The sequence below is a fragment of the Acanthochromis polyacanthus genome, chromosome 19, assembly GCF_021347895.1.
Source record: "Acanthochromis polyacanthus isolate Apoly-LR-REF ecotype Palm Island chromosome 19, KAUST_Apoly_ChrSc, whole genome shotgun sequence".
Taxonomy (NCBI): domain Eukaryota; kingdom Metazoa; phylum Chordata; class Actinopteri; family Pomacentridae; genus Acanthochromis; species Acanthochromis polyacanthus.
The window spans coordinates 8,715,984-8,735,565 of record NC_067131.1 but is presented as its reverse complement, the minus strand read 5'-3'; the positions used below and the strand labels follow the sequence as shown (position 1 = coordinate 8,735,565).

Sequence of the window (19,582 nt, the reverse complement as noted above, 5' to 3'; positions counted from 1 at the left end):
GCTCCATTGTTGCTGTGCAGAGTGGACAACTGCACTTTGGACCTTTCAGTGGGGGGAAAGCCTTTTATTGTGTTTCCCTTAAGGGCATCCACTGTGGTTTATCTGCAACCTGCCAACCACACACACACACACGCTTTAAACACTGCATTAAGGATATCCAAGGAGAGAAAACATAAACAGTAGGCGCTGCGTATCCTGTGCTGCTGCTGCCATTAAGTACAGCACAGTCAGTTTGCCAGGCTGCTGATTTTTCCGGAGCTTAAAAAGACTCATAAAAGGCAGCTGAATTATCTGTGTTGCTGGAACCTGATCCACTGCCGGCTGACCTTTTCCACAAAGCAATATTAAACATAATATCTGAGTTAAGTGATTGCAATTTATGAGTCCATTTAACTTGATTCAATATTGGATGACAAATGATTACCTCTGTGAAGTAAAGCTTACGTACACGAAAATAACCTCCGCCATGCACAAACGTGGAGCTTTATCAAACTTAACAATCAGCTCAGTGTCTGTCTGCTGCGAGTCTGGCTCAGCGGAGGGGCTGAACAGAATTTTAAAAATGCATGACAAGACTAGAAGAAGTAGAGGAAGGAGGAGAGGTTGCATATTAAACACACATATCCTCGTGTTTTTTTCCTCTTTTTGTGTGTGAGTGTGGCTCAAACTCCATTAAGCCAAAATTGATGTGTATTGAATAGATGTTGCCTCTGAATCTGGTCAACTGGCCAAATGGATTAAGTGTATCAAATCCATTTTCCTGAGTGCATTGAGGAAGTGTCAAAATGAAACATTTTCAATTTAGCCCTTTAAGGTCCAAGATTTCTTCATCCCGCTGTAGAACAAGCTGCTTACCCTGCAAAAACAGGCTGCAACACGTCGCTTAAATGTTTCCCGGGCTTTAAATTAGCCCAACACAATCCACATATTTGATTCATTGTGCAGCCCGAAAAGGAGTTACATGACTTTCAGGCATCCAGCTCAGACTATAAAGAAACAATGTAGCCTACTTTGCACACTCCTCACTGCTCTCTTTTCAGCCACATCCTCTTGGATTTTATGACTCTGGTTAAAATGCAACCATTAAATATTCATGTGCGAGGGCTTTCACCCGTGAAGCAGCTTCCCCCCCTCACTCTCTCACTCTCTCTCTCTCTTTCTGCGAGCTTTAGAGAAAGTGAGAAACTTTTTGATTTTAACTGACAGGAGCTAAATATTAAAAAAGAAGCTTTGGGAGTTCAGCAAAGTGTAGACTACTCCTCTCCAATATCCTTCCTCGGCTGATATGAGCCTTGCCTTCTTGGCTTTCATCCTCATTGTTCTTAAAAATTTCACACTGTAGTGAGACTTGTAGAGTAAATTAACATGACAATACAAACTGTGGAGATTAATGAAAATAAACGCTCAGAAGCCGAACAATGACGTTATGAAAAATGATGGTTGACAATCATTCCAAAGAGAACAGTGTGGGGTTTCTTTCTTTCTTTCTTTTTTAAAGTCATCACCACATGCATCATAAACTATATCTTTGAAAAAATATTTCTCATTAATTTTTCACTTGTTGTCTCAGCTGTTTATTATGCAAAACATTTCCTATCAGCAGCAAAAGTAATGGCACAAATAATTCATACTTTCCCCTCTCAGAACTCCTTGCATGCTAAAAAAAAACCCGCGACATACAGTCAGTTAAAGCATCTATTAAAAATTAAGGATGAAATTATGTCTTCAGGTATAGACGGCAGCATAAATAAGGTTGAAATGTGATTTTGCTGCAGCGAACATTAGGGAAATTTTTGAGGCTTTATTTGGCTAGATGTTATTCGCATACAAATCGAGGGATGCAACATTCGGGGCTTCTCCAAACAAGCGAATTTTCTAGACAAATGAAGCAACTGCTCAGACATGTGAGGCTCGAATCCAGTCTTTGTGCTCAAGGTGGCAGAACGCATGTATGACAACCGGCTGCCATAAGTTGATTTCACTGCTGAAAATTCATGAGGGGGGAGAAGTAAAAATGAAAGCCAACAATGCTACTGTTGTGCGAGAGCAGTGGAAGTGCAAGCGGCATGGAGAGTTCATTCATTCTGAACTAATCTTTTTAGCGATTTGGGAGTTACGATTCGTGCCACTCACTAATGAATGCGGGACTCCACTAATCATTAGGATATTTATGAATAATATTGTGTCGGCTAAGTGCTGCCACCAGCGAGTGTGCAGTCCATCACTGTCTGAGTTTGGACAGCGAGTGTATGAGAAGCATGCAGGACCGATTATTCTTTCATCAGTGTCTCCTGCTTCTGCACTGAGCAGCTGATTGAGAAGAATCAAAAGGAATTTTTTTCGTTCCTTCTCCTGCACTAGTTTTGAAAGAAGCCACTTGCCAGAAACTGAGTCAAACTTTCCACCGCCGCTCGTCGCCGTCTTTGATCCCAGACAAATAAGAAAACAGAAAGTGGAGGATGGCTTGTGAAACACGGAGGCTTTCAGAGGCATTCTTCCACTTTTGGAAGGCTGCCCGCTCTTTTGAAAAGGGGGTTTTCTTCAAAGCAAAACGCCCGGTGACATTACTCATTCTCCTCCCAATTAAAATTTATTGAAAACATCCAGAAAACACTGTACGGCTAATATCATGCACAAGTAGCTTGTCACAAACAAACAAATACAGCGATCACAGGGACAAAAAACAAAAAAAAGGAAGAAAAAAATTAATCCTTCCCTGGCCTTTTGAGTTCATAACCAGCATTTAATCCGCTGTAATGATTTACAATATGACAAGTCAGGCAAAATTTACTGTGACAGATTGAATGGGACCCAACATAAATATAATTACAGCTCACATGATCTTCTCCACCTCCCTGCTCCGAAGGAAGTGCACACAAAGATGATGCAGGATACGCAGCCTCCAGTAATTTGCTTTCTCAATTTGCTCCTTGACATCAGCTGGTGCCAAAAAATAGTAATAAAAAAAACAGCACAGCCACAAAGTGCTGAGGATTTATTGGAGCCTGCAGTAGCAAGATCTGGATAGCAAGGTTGTTGTAGAGATTAACTGTTGACAACTGAGACAAGAAAACCATGACATGACATTTGACCTGAAACATGGAAGATATAGAAAAAACAGAGTTACAATATGTGTTGATTCTTCAAGCTGCGACTGACAACTATTTTCACTGTCAGTTAAACTTTTGATTACTTTCTCAATTAATCAATAAGTTGTTTGGTCTATGAAGTGTCAGAAAATGGAGAAAAATGTTGATCACTGTATTCCAAAGCCCAAGAAGACGTCTTCAAATGTCTGGTTTTAGCCACAACTCATAAAAGAGGAAAGAAAGAAGAAAATACTCAAATTCACGAAGCTGAAATTAGAGAATTTTTTCTTAAACAAATACAATGAATTAACCTCCACCTGCAGCTCTATTGCAATGAATGTTTTTAAACTGACTATTATCATTAGCTATTTCAAGACACGTTTCATAAATGTTTCATAGAAATGCCAAAAAATGTATCAACCTCTCAAATGGGAAACACATTTTCAGCCTTTGCTGTCCTTCTGTGAAAGCAGATTAAATCGAACAAAACTCAAAGACGTCATTTTAGACTTTACTTTTCGCAATTCTCTGGCATTTTATGGGCTAAATGAATAGTCACTTAACTAAGAAAATTATTGGCACATTTACAGAGCAGATAGTAGTTAGTTGCAGTTCTGCTGTTCAAAAACAGAGCATAGACATCTTCTTACTAAGCTGAATGTATTTTGTATATAATTATAATTTGCATATTTGTAGAATTTAACTATAATTGATTGCATATCAAAAATGAAGAAGGGCAACGGTGATTTCTGCACTCAAATAACAAGTTCAGATTTTTCAAAATACTTGACATGATGTCACGGAAACAAAAAAATCGATGTTTTGGATTTGAAGGACGAAAAATGGCTTGACTGATGCATCGATTGGCCTGTAACATTGGCAGATATTGGTCCATCACAGATGTACCGGTATAAATATATTCTCCATATAGGGCTAATATGGGTATTTTCAGGAAAAAATGCTCGCGGTGTCATCATAAAGGTTGTCCTGCAGCGCGACGTCATTGCTTGCGATAATCTCCATAGTGTCTGCAGCACATGTAGCAGAGCATGTATTACAGCTGAGCAGGGAGTGCTGCAGAGTACAGCCCATCATTGTTCTCTTTTCAATGTAACTACACTATATGTGGGAGAACAGAATCATGAGGACGCAAAAACTAAAATGAAAATAAAAATAACTAGGACAAGCATAAAAAGTCAGAATAGTAGCGGTTGTAGCAGCCAGCCTCCTCTATCCAAAGAAAAGAGTCATAAAGTGTGTGTGAGAAGCAGCAACACATCAGGGTAATTCTCCAAAAGAAAACCCACTGTGGCCCTCCTCACCCCTCCCCTCCCTCCCTCCCTCGTGGCCGGCCCAGATTAGGTTTCGCATTCCTACCTCGCAAATAACACACACACACACACGCACACACACACACGAAAGAGAGTGCAGACAGAGAGGTGGAACGAGACACAGACATTTTTGTTAAGACATTTCTGACCTCAGACTATTTCATCTCACTGACGGTGTTTACACCGTGAGTCAAGCGCAGGGATATCTGCTCTCTTGTTCTTCATCCAAGACTTAAAGCATCGACCCCTCCCTCCTTTCCTCCCCCACCTCCTTCCCTCCTGTAGCACTCCCTTCCATCACCCTTCATGCTAATGTAACACACATTAGTGAAACCAGCCGCACACACTGCGCACATCCATGGTGACACGAAGGATGCTGGGCCCTCGGGTGAGCCATCTCTTTCTCCCCCTGCCTTCCTCTTTTCCTCGCCTCCCTCCCTCCCTCCCTCCCTCCCTCCCTCCTCTCCACATGCCAGGCGCATCACGGGCGAAGCCTCGCACCACAGCGTCTGTGACTCAAACATGCCCTCCTTTTAGAGCAGATGGTCAAAAATAGCGTCCACTGTCAACATTTTTGTAAGCCGTGGGACCCGTTGGGCCACACACCGTTTGCCAAGAAGGAGTAGGGGTGCAACATATATCTACACACATACATATATATATATATAAAAAATGTGCATGTGTGTGTGTGCTTGGGTGTAAAAATAATCTAGTCCCTTACAGCTTTTCTCTGTTTGATACTGACAAAGTGAAAACATCCTGTTGTTGAGCTTATGCAATCTGCACCTATAAATAGGAAGTGTGAAGTGTGTCTGCATATGCGTCTCACTGTGTTTTTTACATCCAGGCTATTCATTAGCATTCATCATCAGCAGTAGTTGCTGTTATAATATCTGTGATTACTATTAGTGTGAAACAATCTCTTGGTTTTTTGTTTTTTTGCGGCTCGTTTCCCGAAGCTGAGGATGGGACGGGACGCCGCGCCGGACGCGGGGACACAAGGAAACAGACAGGACGTGTTTACAGAGGAGTTATTTAAAGTCACCACTGGGACGGCAGCACACGTGGCCACGAGCCATATTTTTGCTCACCTACATGCTGTGTGGGGACACATCTCCTGCCCTGAAATCTACCAGTGTACCTAGCTGTTGTCTCGGATTTACTTTCCGGCCATATTTTGCTATATCTCTCTTTTATTCAGAAGTGTGGCTGTTCAGGAATGCTCTTATTTGACATTTTGACTGCATTATACACATTCAAAGACACAAATTTTACCAGGAAATAGCAAAGATCTGTCAATAAATAGATAAAAGAGATTGTGAGTGTTGCTGGAATCTAAGAAGCATGTTCATGAGATGTTCTGTGCCTTAATAGCAAAGATATTTTTCCATGTTTTTATGGAAAAATATCTTGGCACTACAGCTCCCATCATGCTTTTGTGATGTAAACAACACATATTACGTTGCCATAGATATTCCAAGTTAGCTTTGGCCTACGCCTGAGCCCAGTTTCTCAATCTGTGCTTGCTTACTTCGCTGCAAATCTGCACCGTGAAACGTCGCGCTGCCTCAGATTGTAGCAGTGCCCGTTCACACTCCAAACAACATCTGCATTACTCTGACTCTGAAGAAGGATTTTACATTTGAGCAGACAAGATCAAGGGGCTCATGCATGAAAAACACGTCAACATTTATGAATATTTGTGCAGGGTCGACGACAGGAACGGTTCTATCAGCGGTGATTAAGATGCAGAACAGAAGGAGCGCCGTGTCCGACCCATAATGCATCACTTGGAAGTTAAGGGTTAATATATTCCACCCCATCCAGTGCAGAGACTCCTCTCATGCTCTTCTTTCACTGCCCACAGCTGTCACGTCAGTGTATCAGCTCCGGTCCGTGATGCATGCCTTGCACCTGGGTAACCGACCGCACACAGACACCGTGTTAGCATGAGGGTACAGTGTAAGCTGACACACAGGCTGTGGGTGTGGTGTCACTGCTGTCTGCACTTCATCAGCAGCAAACACCGTTTTTGTTTGCGAAAAAAAAGAAAGAAAGAAAGAAAAAGTGGTCGCAAAAGAGGGCAAAATCACATTAAATTAACAAAGCACTGATAACAGAGAAACTCCAGCATGCAGATGCTGCGAGGATTAGTCAATTTAACAGTTGATCAACAGCTGTAACCAGCTTCTCTAATGTGAGGCGGCTTTTCTGTTTTCTATAATTGTAAATTGAACATGTTTGTGTTTTGGACTGTTGGCTGCACAAAACAAGCAATTTGAAGGCGTCACCTTGGGCTCTGGCAATTTGAAAGTTACTATTTATTTCTTAGACTCAACGGTTAAGCAATTCATCAAGAATGAAGGTTGAAAAATGAATTAATAAACAGGTTTTTGAGCGTCATCATAAGTGAGACAACAGCCTACAAGGAGATGGATCACTTTTAAGTTGTTTTCGTGCTCAAAACTGAAGAAATGGATGTAAAATGGTCATTATCCCACAAAGATAACCTTAACCTCAATGTGTTCGATGCTTTTCGTGCTGCTACTGTGCGCTGAAGACTGAAAAATTGCACTTTACCGACATTTGTTGGGCTCCGTGTTAGACATGTGTTTCCTTTCAGTTTGGGAATCATGACAGCGGATAGAGGAAAAGACGGACGGCTTTGGGTGGAAAAGTATTAGTGCTAGAGTGAGAAGTCTCTTTTCGTGATCCTGTGTGGCTGCTCAGATTAAATCTGCTATTGACGTATTTGTCAGGAGTGAAGCTCTGCCCGTTGACACTGAGTTTTTGCATTAATGTAGCACATCTGGCAGGATTTTCATACATGCTGAGGTTTCGGCTGTAACACTGAGTGCATCAGTTTGGCTGTCTCGCTGCTTTAAAGTGAGAAGAATTGATGTACTTTTACCCACTAATGCAAACCAGAACAACGCTGAGTTGCTGTCTCGTGCCGACATCAATGAAAAAGAATCAAACCACAACAAACAAGAGGGAACCTGATGATGCCGATCTTTGATTTAAAGTGTCACGAGTACTGAGGTGCGGGCGCTGCTTGAGAATAAAAGCTGCACCGCCCTTTCTACTTGGGGTCATCTCCGACTTCGCCACGGCGGCTATGCAAAGGAGAACAGGTGAGATGCAAAACAAAATTTCGACAGGAGGCTTCTTGCTCGTCGACATGCGGCAACAGAATGATTTTTTTTTTAAAATCGACTTTGTGTTTTACATCTCGATAGCAAACTTGAAAGCGTTTGACATTTGTGTTTGGGAGGGGAGGGGGTGGCGGCAGTGCTTGGGAAAGAGATTACCCTCAGACCTTTTCTTTGAGAGCAGAGAGAGAGAGAGAATGGAGGAAGGACGTTCCCTGTGTATTAGTAAATCCCAGTTAATTTTCCCTGTCAGAGAACAATGAGATATGGACCCCCGTGGGCTCTGTTGAATGTAATTCCACCACTTGCTCAGAATCACCTTCATTACTCATCAGAGGTGTGGATCTCTCTCTCCTAACACACACACACACACAAAAAAACCTCCGGAGTGCACACACTAGACACTGTGACGCTTCAGCCTCTCCAGAGTCTTGCCAGCACCCATTTTTGATCGTGAGATTACACCTCTTGAGACATTTTCAAATTTCTGAGAGCAGCTGCTAGTTTAACGGTCTGCGCTGAAATTTAAGAGGAGGAATATGTCTGCGGCGCAACACTATCACATGCCGCAAGATTCTGACAACCCTTCAGGGTTTCCCCAGGTTTGGACCTTGTTTAATTTATGGAAGCTGAGAGGAAGAAGAAGAAGAAGCTCTACAGAAGTTGGATGTTATTCATGATTCAGAGCCTTTCATTTACACTTAACACTGTGGTGATGCGCTATGTCATCATCTGTGTATGTTTTTCACAGCATGTCACATTCAACATGTATGAGCCTGTGACTGCTGGGGGCCTAGAAAGCTCCAATTATATCCATCGCAGGTTAAGAGTCACAGATTGAATGCTTTTTTAAAAAAAAAACATTTTTTATAACATTGCACTTTAATTCCAATTCCCTGCTGTCAACAACAAAACATGGAAACAAAGTATTATCAGATTTCAATTGCTTTATAAATTAGTTTCATATGTAGCTTCCATGTTTTCCAAACATGAGCACTACTTTTACTTCAACAAATGGAGCACAGTGGTGGATCCTAGGGCTGCAAATGATCATTTTCTTGATCCATTAATTGTTCAAATGCTCGAAAATAGTGAAAGAAAGACCCACGGAGAAGCTTAAAACCTCAAAAACATTCATTTCACGGTGAAATAAAACAGAAAAAAGCAGCAAATTCTTATATATTTCAAGTTGCAAACATAATTTATTTGGGTTTCCTCTCCATAAAAAACTTTTTAGCGAAACAATCAACTAATTATCACCTATTAATCAGCAGATATGTGTTTTCTGTTCCAGCAAACTTCCCTCCAGCGTGGCTGCAGCTGTAAAAGGAGGCAGGCCTATTGTTCGGACTAACAAGGGGCCCAGAGGTCACTTGCATTTTCACAAGAGCTTTGCCAGAGGGGTTGGGGAAGCAACCGGCGCACCGCTCTGTTTGGTGTGGATCTACACGAAAGCTTTTTCTATAAAGTCGCATCATTCCCAGTCTATTATAAAGAGGGATAGATTAGATTAAGTGAGATTATGCGGAGAGGGGCTCCCTAAAAAGAGCAAAAATAACACACTCAGGACTTAGCAGGCGAGTCAACAGTGGGATTAAGCCAAAAGAACATGTTGAAATCCAATGCTAATATGCACAATGGTCATCCTTCCACAGGCTCAGCGTTTTAAGTGGTCTCAAATGTCACTTCAAATTTCTCCAGCGATTCCGACGGCTGCCGCAGCGGCAATAGAGGCTCAGCTGAATTCTGGCCGGAAAACTGAAACAAATACACAATTTCACAAATCTCAAAATCCAAAACGCGGATTATTTGTCTTCCTCTGCATCAGACTGTCATCCCTGTCTCCCCTCCTGTCAGGCCCTGTCTCTGTGAATGCAGCATGCACAATAACAACTCCTATCACCATTGCAACCAAAAATATGCACAAAGTGGTTGCACACTCTAACATGATTAAATGATGTGTGGTCTGGCGTCACTCCCAGCACCTCTCCCATCCTTCGCTCTGCTCTGTATCTCCCTCCTGCACGAAAGCAAACACATACACACGCACGCACGCAGACAGATTCCCTTTCCCTGAGCCGTGTTTTGAAAATAGAAGCTTCATATTAACAGTCAACAGTCAAGCTGACAGGTACAGTCTGACCATTCGCTCCACTGTAGAAAAATAAAAAACCTCCTCGGTGGATATCAGCACGGTACACATGTTGCTGCGGCTCCGTGTCACAGAGGTGGAGCGTCGCAAATCATCCCAAACACACACATGAGGAATGCAGAATAACATGTGTGAGAAGAATACGGTGGCATTATGGAGAGCAAACGCTTATTTTGTTATTCTGAGGGCTGGAAGAAGTATTTAGAGCATTTACTGAAATAAAACCAGCAGCACCACGGTGTAAAAATACTGCATTAAATGTTGTAGCTGATCAAAGCGGAGCAACATTTAACTAGCAGTACAATCAGTGTTTCTAAATATGAAGGTCAGGACCCCCTCCGAGGGCTCGCAAGTTAAATTTGAGGGGTCAACTGGGAAATAACTGAATAGAGAAGAACCAAAAAAGGCACTTTGTGCTCATTTATCTGGACTGATTTTCACAATTTGTAATTTTCTTGTGAAACACTCCAAAGCAAGAGATAAAAATCACTCTCGGGTGAAACTCATGGGCAACTTGTGACAAAAGGATTACAAGTACACTTGCGTCATTTTAAGGGGTCACAAGCTGGTCACACTCGCTGCAAAGTTCTTGCGCGCCAGAGAGTCTACGGGACAGACTGTGAAACAGCCAAAAGCTACAAAAAGAATCCCGCATACTGTCCATCACTTTCAGTTTGTGCTTGACTTTAGTTATGAAAGAAATCAGGAGCAATCTGATCTTATGTAAGTGTGCGGGATTGATTTTCGGTTCTTTCACAAGCAGTTATCAGTCAAAACGGTTGAGAAACCGTAGGCAAATTTATAACACTGTGTTGTGTTGTTATCAGTTCTGTATGCTTAATCTTTATCTGCAAAATAACCTATTAACCACAGCTGTTAAAAAAAAAGAAAGAAAAAGCCTTGTATTTGAATCTGAAATATAACACAAAATGCCTACATAATGCATTCAACCACTACCTACCCAAAACAATCCCACTAGAATAGATGCTGCTCTATTAAAACAACCCTCCACAATGTCATAATTGCTCCCAAGTACCAGGGATTATTACAAACTAAGTGCTGTTTGACACCAAGGTAAAGCTCATGATTAAACTGCTCCAACTGCCCAGTGACACACTTTCTGTAGGCTTGCCCTGCACTCTTCTTACCCTTTGAAAATAGCCATACCAGCAGAGTGATTCATCCCAGGAGTTTATTCTGTTGAGCAAAGACAACACAAAAAGGACCTTGAGCAAAACCTACACAAACCTCCCACAGGCTCCGACCGTGGAGGGAAGAGCAGCCGGTCGCCTTTTTCCTGTTAGAGTGCTTAAGAGAGCTCTCGGTACGCAGGAGCTGCTCGCCGCAAGTGGAATTCCCAAGCCGAATCAATAACATTATGACATTATACAACATCTAACAACCCTGTTTACCAGATACTGAAGTACACATTGTTGGTAAAAGCAGGTTTAGGCTGCAAACCTCTGGGATAGGGCTTAATTTTGTTAGAATAATGCAGATCAAACTGCTTTGACACATTTCCAAAGCAGCATATTTCAACTTTTAAGGTGGAAAATGGTTTTGCTCCTCTATGTCGTGTCTCCTGAACATTTCCAGACAAAAGGAGCATCACATAGACAATATTTCAGTAGGTGAGTGCAGCTCGTTGCAACACGGCGGCTCTCCTCGCAGACTGGCCAGCAGTGCTGCTGGAGGTAATGAGGCCTCTTGTGTGTCCTCTCTGATCTGAGAGTTGAATAATTTCCCATGTGGCACAGCCATTTCCAGCTTCCGCCTTTACTCTCACCACGTCGGGTGGGTGGAAAGGCGAGAGCAAAAAAAAAAAAAAACCTCTGCCCCTGCACTGACAACGTGTTGCCATTGTCAATCCACAGTGCCACCCACAGACCTCAGCCTGGCTGCAGTCCAGACAAAAAGAGAAGCTTAGAAAAAAAAAAAAAAACATACGTCAGGTTTGATTTGAAATGAATCCAAAAGTTTTATTTTCTCTATTTACTTCCAGGTTTTGCTTCGCTAATCTGTGTCAGAAGCAGCTTCTCCTTTTGTCCCTGCACAGTTTTACTCTGTGTTGCTATGTGCTGATGCTTTTCACTGGTCAGTGGGAAACTGAGAGTTAATAAATGGTCTACTTCAGCGCCCAGACACACGTGCTGGGTTGCAGATCTCTGTTTCAATGTGTCTTTTGTTTGACGGCTGGTGTTTCAACATCCTCAAGTTGAATAGAAGAAGGTCAGCCTGGTGGGGTCTGCCCCATGGTTATTCAGGAGCCCAACCTGGGGCCCCTCAGGGGTGGGGTGACTGGAGAAGGAGGGGATGGGACAGAAAAGCCTCCTCCTCTGTCTGACACCACCCTAATCTATGAAAACCGCTGGAAGCTTTAAGTTTCCCCACACAAGCAGCGCTCAATCAGCGCTCAATCACACGTGCCGTGAAGCGCTTGAGATGCACACAGATTGGAAAAGCTGGTTAAAAGTATGACTGGGTGTACGAGGGGGGCAGCTTCCTACTTTGACATCACCTCCCATCTTCCGTCTGGGCTGAATCTGAAAGTTTTTTTTAAAACAGTAGAGCTGAGAAACCTGTCAGTTCAGAGGCGGCAGCTGCTAAACCCAAAGACACCCTTCAGATTACATGACAGAAACGTAAACAAGGCTGCTCAATAGCTGCTATCCACACACAAGTTTAACACCCCCACAGCAGCAGCTGGGTCCAGGACAAATTCGGATGCGGCGGCAGCTAAAAGCAGACACGAGGAGAATGAACTTTTCAGCAACATAACAAAAACAGGAAGGGCTCTCCTGGACATCTCAATAAAAGCAGACGAGAAACATCTGCACATATGTTTGCTTGTTTGATGCTCCCAAACTGGGATTTTGAGAAATAAAGAGCATGTGTACATGACAGAAAGTCTGCCTCCCTCCCTCCTGCTCTCCCTCCTCTCATTGACAATGGCTAGGAAGTAAAAGAGGGAACAGAGTCTAGCTTACTTTTTCCACTTGGCCATGCTTTTGGCTTCCTGGACAGATGTACAGCAAGTGAGAAGGAGCCCAGTTCTGTATGAGAGAGGGCCCCTCAATCCCAACTGGTTCCATACTCAGACAGCAGGAATTTGGGGAGTCAACTTGTTAAACCCTTATGAAGCTGTAATGACCTACAGCAGGAGGAGATCTGCGGGCTGTGACATGAATGCTTCTATATTTAAAAGTAGCCAACACATGGAATCAGAAATGAAGACTCGATGTGACATTCAGTGAACAATCCGTGCACTGCAGTGACCGTTGTCTTGCCACAGTTATTCTCCAGCTTTGCAACGTTAAACCCACATCAGACAAACCATGTGCACATCAGCATCAGCAGCAGCAGCAGCAGCAGCAAAGGAAAAAGGTGGAAGCAAAGGAGCACCTTCCAGACCACATTTACGCATGATGTATTCTGCGATGGGAAAACGCACACAGGCTGCCACAATGTAGCCTCCAAAGCCCCAACGCGTTAGAGATCAACGCGGCATCTGTTACTAACGAAATGCACAACCTGCTTAACAGCCCGCCGGTTCAGTCCCGACGGCACAGAGCGGCGTGATAGTAAACAAAAAGCTGCGGTTTATAATCACGGGCTCCGACGCGCTCCTCGGTGCCAGTTCAAGTGGTCACTCTATTGTTGGGAAACAATCTGAGCCAAAGTGGAAACAAAAAAAAAACCTTTTCCCCGAGACAGGCAAGCCTCCCAGCGCGACACCGGGGAGCGAGCAACGTTAAGTTTGCGGCTACTCACCGGGCTATGAAGCGGAGAAAGTCCTCGGTACAAAATATTCGGCGTCTTGTTTTTAAATATCTTCCCCCCTCACGGCCACTGAGAATGGGCTCAGCGTCAGTGGGTGAGTAACTGAATAGACTCGGAGAGAGCGCAGTAAGTTGAAGTGTCAAATTACATTGGCTATTCTATTACCAAAGGGACCCATGCTCGGTGGCTGCTGACAAAATGTGTCGCGGATTTCCTTGAGCGCCGGCGAAGCTATCGGGGGAGAGAGACCCGGGAACCGGAGCCGGACTGTCGCTCAGCTCAGCAGCCATCTGGTATCTGGATCTTTGCTGGAGGAGACCCCGCTCTGAGTGTGGTAGCTGCCGACCAGGAGGCTCTACCGCATTGTGGAGACATTATTTGGATTTTTGGGGATGATGGATACGCACGTAAAAGGATGATAATGCCGGTGTTTTATTGACATATCACGCACATTATGGTTATTTATTGCAATTCGAAAATAAATATTTGTCATATAACATCTATCAAAGCAACGCTGATATGAAGATACAGACATAGAATACAATAATACTGCCAATATCAGCTTGACAATAATGATTTTGGCGTCAACGTGGATAAAATTAGAGCCTGATGACTATAATTATGACAACAAACAACACAAGCTTTCAGTTTTTCATCTGTGTGTATTAATGGAAACTACACCACAATAATAATACATGTAATACGGTAGTCTAATAAACAGCAACAATTACGCGCACGCCACCCCCCGTGCGCATTTTACGCACACACGCGCGTCGTCCTCCCCGCGATCCTCCTCGGCACCGACGCCACCTTCCGTGTTTTGCAGGTCGCCGCTCTCTGATGGAAAGCTCTGAATAACAAAGACATGTTTGAGAGCAGCAGCGGCATCAGCAGCAGCAGCAGCAGCAGGCTGGGCTGAGCGCTGACGTCAAGGAGCCATGACTGTGCCAAGCAGCATCCAGACTCCCCGTGCACCACACGCACACACACAAACAGCCACACATAAACACGGTGACCTGCTGCTGCACATTGGGAGCAGCCATGTCAAAAGTTACCAACACACCACCCTCCTCCCTCTGTGAGTGAACTTGTGGATGTGATGAGGGTCACAGTGGACTTTTCCCCCCCTCACTCTTGTTTTTGAAGTCATCACACAGCAGATACACCCCGCTGCTGCCGTGTCTGGACCCCTCTGATACCCCACCTCCACCTCTCTGGCCTGTGTGCATCTACCCCAGCTGTCTTAACATAGAGGGAGGGATGGGCTACAACAATAGGCGCCATTTGTCCTGCTAAAAGGTGACAGGAAGCATTGATTCCAGCCTGTCCCAAGCTTGTAAGCCAACCCTGAATGAGCTAATGGGAATGTTTCCCTCTAACTAACAGAATTGGAACAATTTGAGGTGGCTGATTTTTTTTTTTTCAGGGTGCAGAAGTAAACTTTTGATTCCAGAACCCCATCAGTTTTATTGAGCTGTTAAAGCCCTCCGGTGTTCGATAAGGTGATTGTTGAAAGGTGCACCATAATCAGCATGAATCTGCGCACAAAGATTGAACGATAGAAGCAAACAAAGGAATACTTGGCACACAGACAAAAACTAAATTGTATCTAAAATCACTAATGATTTGCTTTAATTAAAGCCACATAATTATATTTGTGTTACTCTAGTGCTCAGCAGGAAGTGCACAATCCAAAGTAATAATAATAACAATAAAACTAAAACCAGCTTTTACTAGTTGGCTTGTACTGATCAAAACTGTGCCTTTTATATCCCAAATAAAATTAGATTTTTGGATTTCTCTCTATAGTATGATGTTGTAAATTCTTCGCCTTACAATGTGACATGCCCTAAGTGGATTTAAGTTGTAAATTTGTGCTATATTAAAAAAACAACTTTTGATTTGTATGAAGTAATCCAAATGAATCTATGACACAGAAGCTTGAGTAGTTTCTCATATTTCATATCATACAGCTAATATTAAGTGCAGTCAGGCAGCTGTTCCTGGAATTCTTAAATCATCACTTATCAAAGAGCTTGAAATAGCTCCCATTCACCTACTTAAGTGTGTCACACTCAGCCGAAAGAACTACAAGCATGTGGTGGATTTCTTGCATGTTTAAGTATCTGAGCCACCAAAGTACTTTCATGTTTCACACCATGACAGGTAAAATTCAGAGCAAGTGCAGCTGCTCTTTTTCAAAATACAGGAATGGGATGCATTCTGAAACAAAAAATATGACTTCATTATTGACCTATCCCATTTTTTTTGGATTAATATTGGACCATCATGTTAAGAAAAAAAATCCTCCGTGTAGCGTCACACTGGGATGTTCTGAGAGCGATCGACTTGTCAGACCTGTGATCACAGTGTTGTGACACCTCTTTGGAGATGGTGTGATGTCTGTGATGAGATAGACACACTGATCCAGAGGGGAGTTTTCCCTCGTCACAACTGGGTCAAGGACACCCAGTCAAACACAGTCTGTCAAGCAAATGCTTTTTTAAAAAAAACATCATATGCGAAGCGATGCTCAGCAGCGCAGCATCATCGATGTGCAGACTCAGTGTGACATCAGATTTGCCTGATATGCTTTACTGGCAGGGGTGTGCTGGTCCGGCGGTTTACGCTGTCACACCACAGCGAGACGTACACGGGTTTGACTGCCGGCCTTTACTGAATGGAGTTTCTGTATTCTGCTCATGCTGACTCTGGGTTCCTTCTCCTGTCAACAGCGGTGGATTAGAGACCATAAGCGTTTAACCCTCAAGGAGGCACCTCAGGCAGCAGAGGTGGAGATTATGAATAGGTATGCGGACTTAAAGCTGTATAATTCAACATTTTTATATCAACAAGAGGTCAGAGGTTGCTACTGAAGTTATCACTAAGGATGTGCGCTAACTTGAAGGCCTCATCCTGATTTTTTGACGTCACCCATCAACATGTACCTTAGTGGTGTAAAATATGATCTTTTAACTAACCACAAACTAATATTAAATTAATCGTATTGCTTTAGATTTTTCAGACATTAAGATTTTTTTTAAATTGCACAGTTAATATCAGGTTGCACATTGTTGGAGGTAAAGTCTCTTATAAAGTAGTTCAAGTAGCTACAATAATGTGCATCATTGAGCTTAATATTCATCAGTGTGGTTGTAAAAGTAGTATGATTCAACATGACACTCATCCATTTAAATATTTCTTGCAAAGCATTTAAACTTTGAGGAAACATGACTGAAACTGAAATATGTGAAAACCACAGGATTCAAACTTCACACATAAACCTCTGTTGATTCTTAGTTTGTCATGTAAACATTTAAAAGCAGATGTTGCAGATGTGGTTCACTATACATTCATAAGGCTTCATTTCATCAATATATGTTACATTAAACCCACTAGACTCTCATATGTATATGTCTGATGTGTCTACTGACTCTCTCTTTGCCCTGGAGCCTTGTGGTTGAACTGAATTGAATGAAGTATATCATTCTCCACAGTATTAACCATTCAACCTACTCATGCATGCTGTCACTATTATTTAATAAAGCAAGTTTTTCATATATGTACGTGACCTGTTCAAAAATTCTTATCATTTCACATCCAAGCGTCCAACTCAACTGTCAGCTTTCATCTGTCATTGCAACTAAACACTTCAGTGCAGGTGAATGTTCATCGCCATGATGCTGACAGCAGCTTGACTCGGTGATTCCTACTGAAGCCCAGGAATTACACTTGAGCAGTCTATATCTGGCTTAGTATGTCAAAATATGCACTAGACTACAGAGCAATGGTGACATGTCAATCTGGATTTCGTGATCATAGTTTCAGGCCTTACTATCCCTTATTTCACAATAGCTGGTAGAGGTATTTTACTTGATCACCAGGCTCTCTGGTATTCTCTGAACTGGAGCTTTTGGGGTTAGCTCCCAGAAGAAAAGCGCTTTCTTTAGTATTACATAGAAAATATAACTTCATTGTAAAAAAGATGGATGGATGGATGGATGGATGGATGGATGGATGGATGGATGGATGGATGGATGCATGGATGCATGGATGCTTTACTAAAGACAGTTGACTTTTCAGGATTCTATCAACCTGAAATCACATTTAGTCTCTCTAAACTGCTATCCTAATTGTAGTGAAAGAGCAAAAAATCAGGTGTACTTCTCCTTTAGCATTGTGTAACTAACCTCTACATTTTGTCCATTTTTTCACTCAACTGTCATTTTCTTCAAATAGAATTGCAGAGCAAAGAAAATGGAAACAATAACAAGTCTAACAAAAAAAAATATCATGTTTTAGGGTTAACATGATTAACCCTAAAGAAAAACAACGTACAGCATTTGCTTTATTCTCGGGTGAAGCAAATACCCAAAATTGTAAAAAAAAAAAAATGCAAACTTCAAGTTGACAAAGTCCTTAAAAATTGATTTGCAGCAATAGAAGTGGTTAATTTCAGAGGAATCCAATGATTTGCATATTTTACGTGAACCGGTGTCAACAATATTACTTTCTTAATATAATTTGAATGTTAGTAATCGAAAGAATTTATTGAATAAAATAATAAAAAAAATCACATGTACAGTACATATTGTATTTATGATTACTAGTATTCATGATTTTATGATGAAAAGTTTATTTTTAGGTCATTATTAGCCAGCTTCCAATCTAAAAAAGTCCTATTGAGAGGTATGAATAGACTGCTTGACATTTCTATCAGAATTCTACACCTGCAGGTCTGCTGGTTGTCTGAATGAAGCTCTGCAAATTCCCTCAACTCTTTTCTCTTTGATGAAATCTTCACTTTTGGAAGCCAGCTTCTTGCCCATATGTTAGTCTGCTAGCTTCCCGGCTAAGATCGGTGAATGTCTGATACGAGGCAGTCTTGCACAACATGATGCAAATGTGACAAGCTGTGTTTTATTGGGAAACACATGTGAGTCCTGTTGGTAATGCAGTAAGTCATTTTCACCCAAGTTTAGATGCTACAGAGCCATATGGCAAGCATAGGACGTCTCTTTATATCATGCAAATGAGGCAAATCTATGGAAAAAGTAATAAAAAATTAGACTTTAGCAATCATGGGATACTTATATTCTTGCAGCCAGAACAGTAAAACCTGTTTTTCTTTTTTAAACTAGAGCATCAGCTCAGCCAAAAAAGGCCAAATGGGCTGTTGCTCAGGCAAACACAGCTTCACACAGCCTTGTGCACATGCTTGTTTCATTGCAATACATCCAGTAATTGTAGAGATATCTTTCTCTGGACCACAGTGACGGACTGATAAAACAGAACAGCTTATTAAAGTGATAATTAGCTAGTATAGCTAGCATTACTGTTATGTTTGCTGCTGCTTAGTTGCATCATTACCAATGGCTAAAATCTTGAAAAGCCACGGCAGAAATCACGGCACTATAGAATGAGACTATTTAATAAAGATGTACCCACAAACAAAATTACCTTGCACTGAGCAGAGGGCTATGCATGTGAACGTTATGTACAGATACTGAATAGCACGACTTAAATATGTAGTAGGCGGCGGGAATTGATGGGACTCAGAAACACCCCGACAATCTAATTAATTGTTCCTTGTATAATTTTGGATGGGTAAGTCCCAATAAGTCCGCAAAAGTTGATTTGTAGTAGGATCACAATCATGAACATTGCATTCACTTGTAGTCATAGTTACAGTGACGCCGTGACGCTATCTTGCAGTGATACAGAAATCTTTAGCAATTCCATGGATCTAGATTATAAGATGCATCACTGCCAGAATCTAATCAGGCGATTCTTGTGTCATTTCTGACCTTCCCTGTAAATTTCATCCAAATCTACTCGTCCGTTTTTGAGTAATGTTGCAAACAGACAAACAAACCAATGCCGATGCTTACATAATTTCACCTAGGCTCCGCCTCCTTGGCAAAGTAACAAATCAAATAAATGTGTAGATTATCTGTCATCTTCTAGAGTTTCAGTAAAAAGCAACCTGACGACATTTCACCTTTCAGGAACTAAAGAAACCTCTTGGATGAGAACTGAAGCACCTTCCAAAACCTAAAGGAGATCTTTATCAAGATT

General features: G+C 42.1%; 1 protein-coding gene across 3 annotated transcripts in view; it reads right to left on the bottom strand.

Annotated features, from left to right (window-relative positions):
• LOC110958244 (zinc finger MIZ domain-containing protein 1-like) overlaps nt 1-13,811 on the bottom strand; it is a 122,134-nt gene extending 108,323 nt beyond the window's left edge. The window contains exon 1 of one of the 3 annotated variants that reach the window (XM_051939349.1): nt 13,496-13,811. The gene's annotated coding sequence lies outside the window, so the exon portion shown is untranslated. The remainder of the gene's footprint in view (nt 1-13,495) is intronic. The other 2 variants (XM_051939348.1, XM_051939350.1) reach the window with 2 other exon arrangements.
• Nucleotides 13,812-19,582: the final 5,771 nt, after the last annotated feature.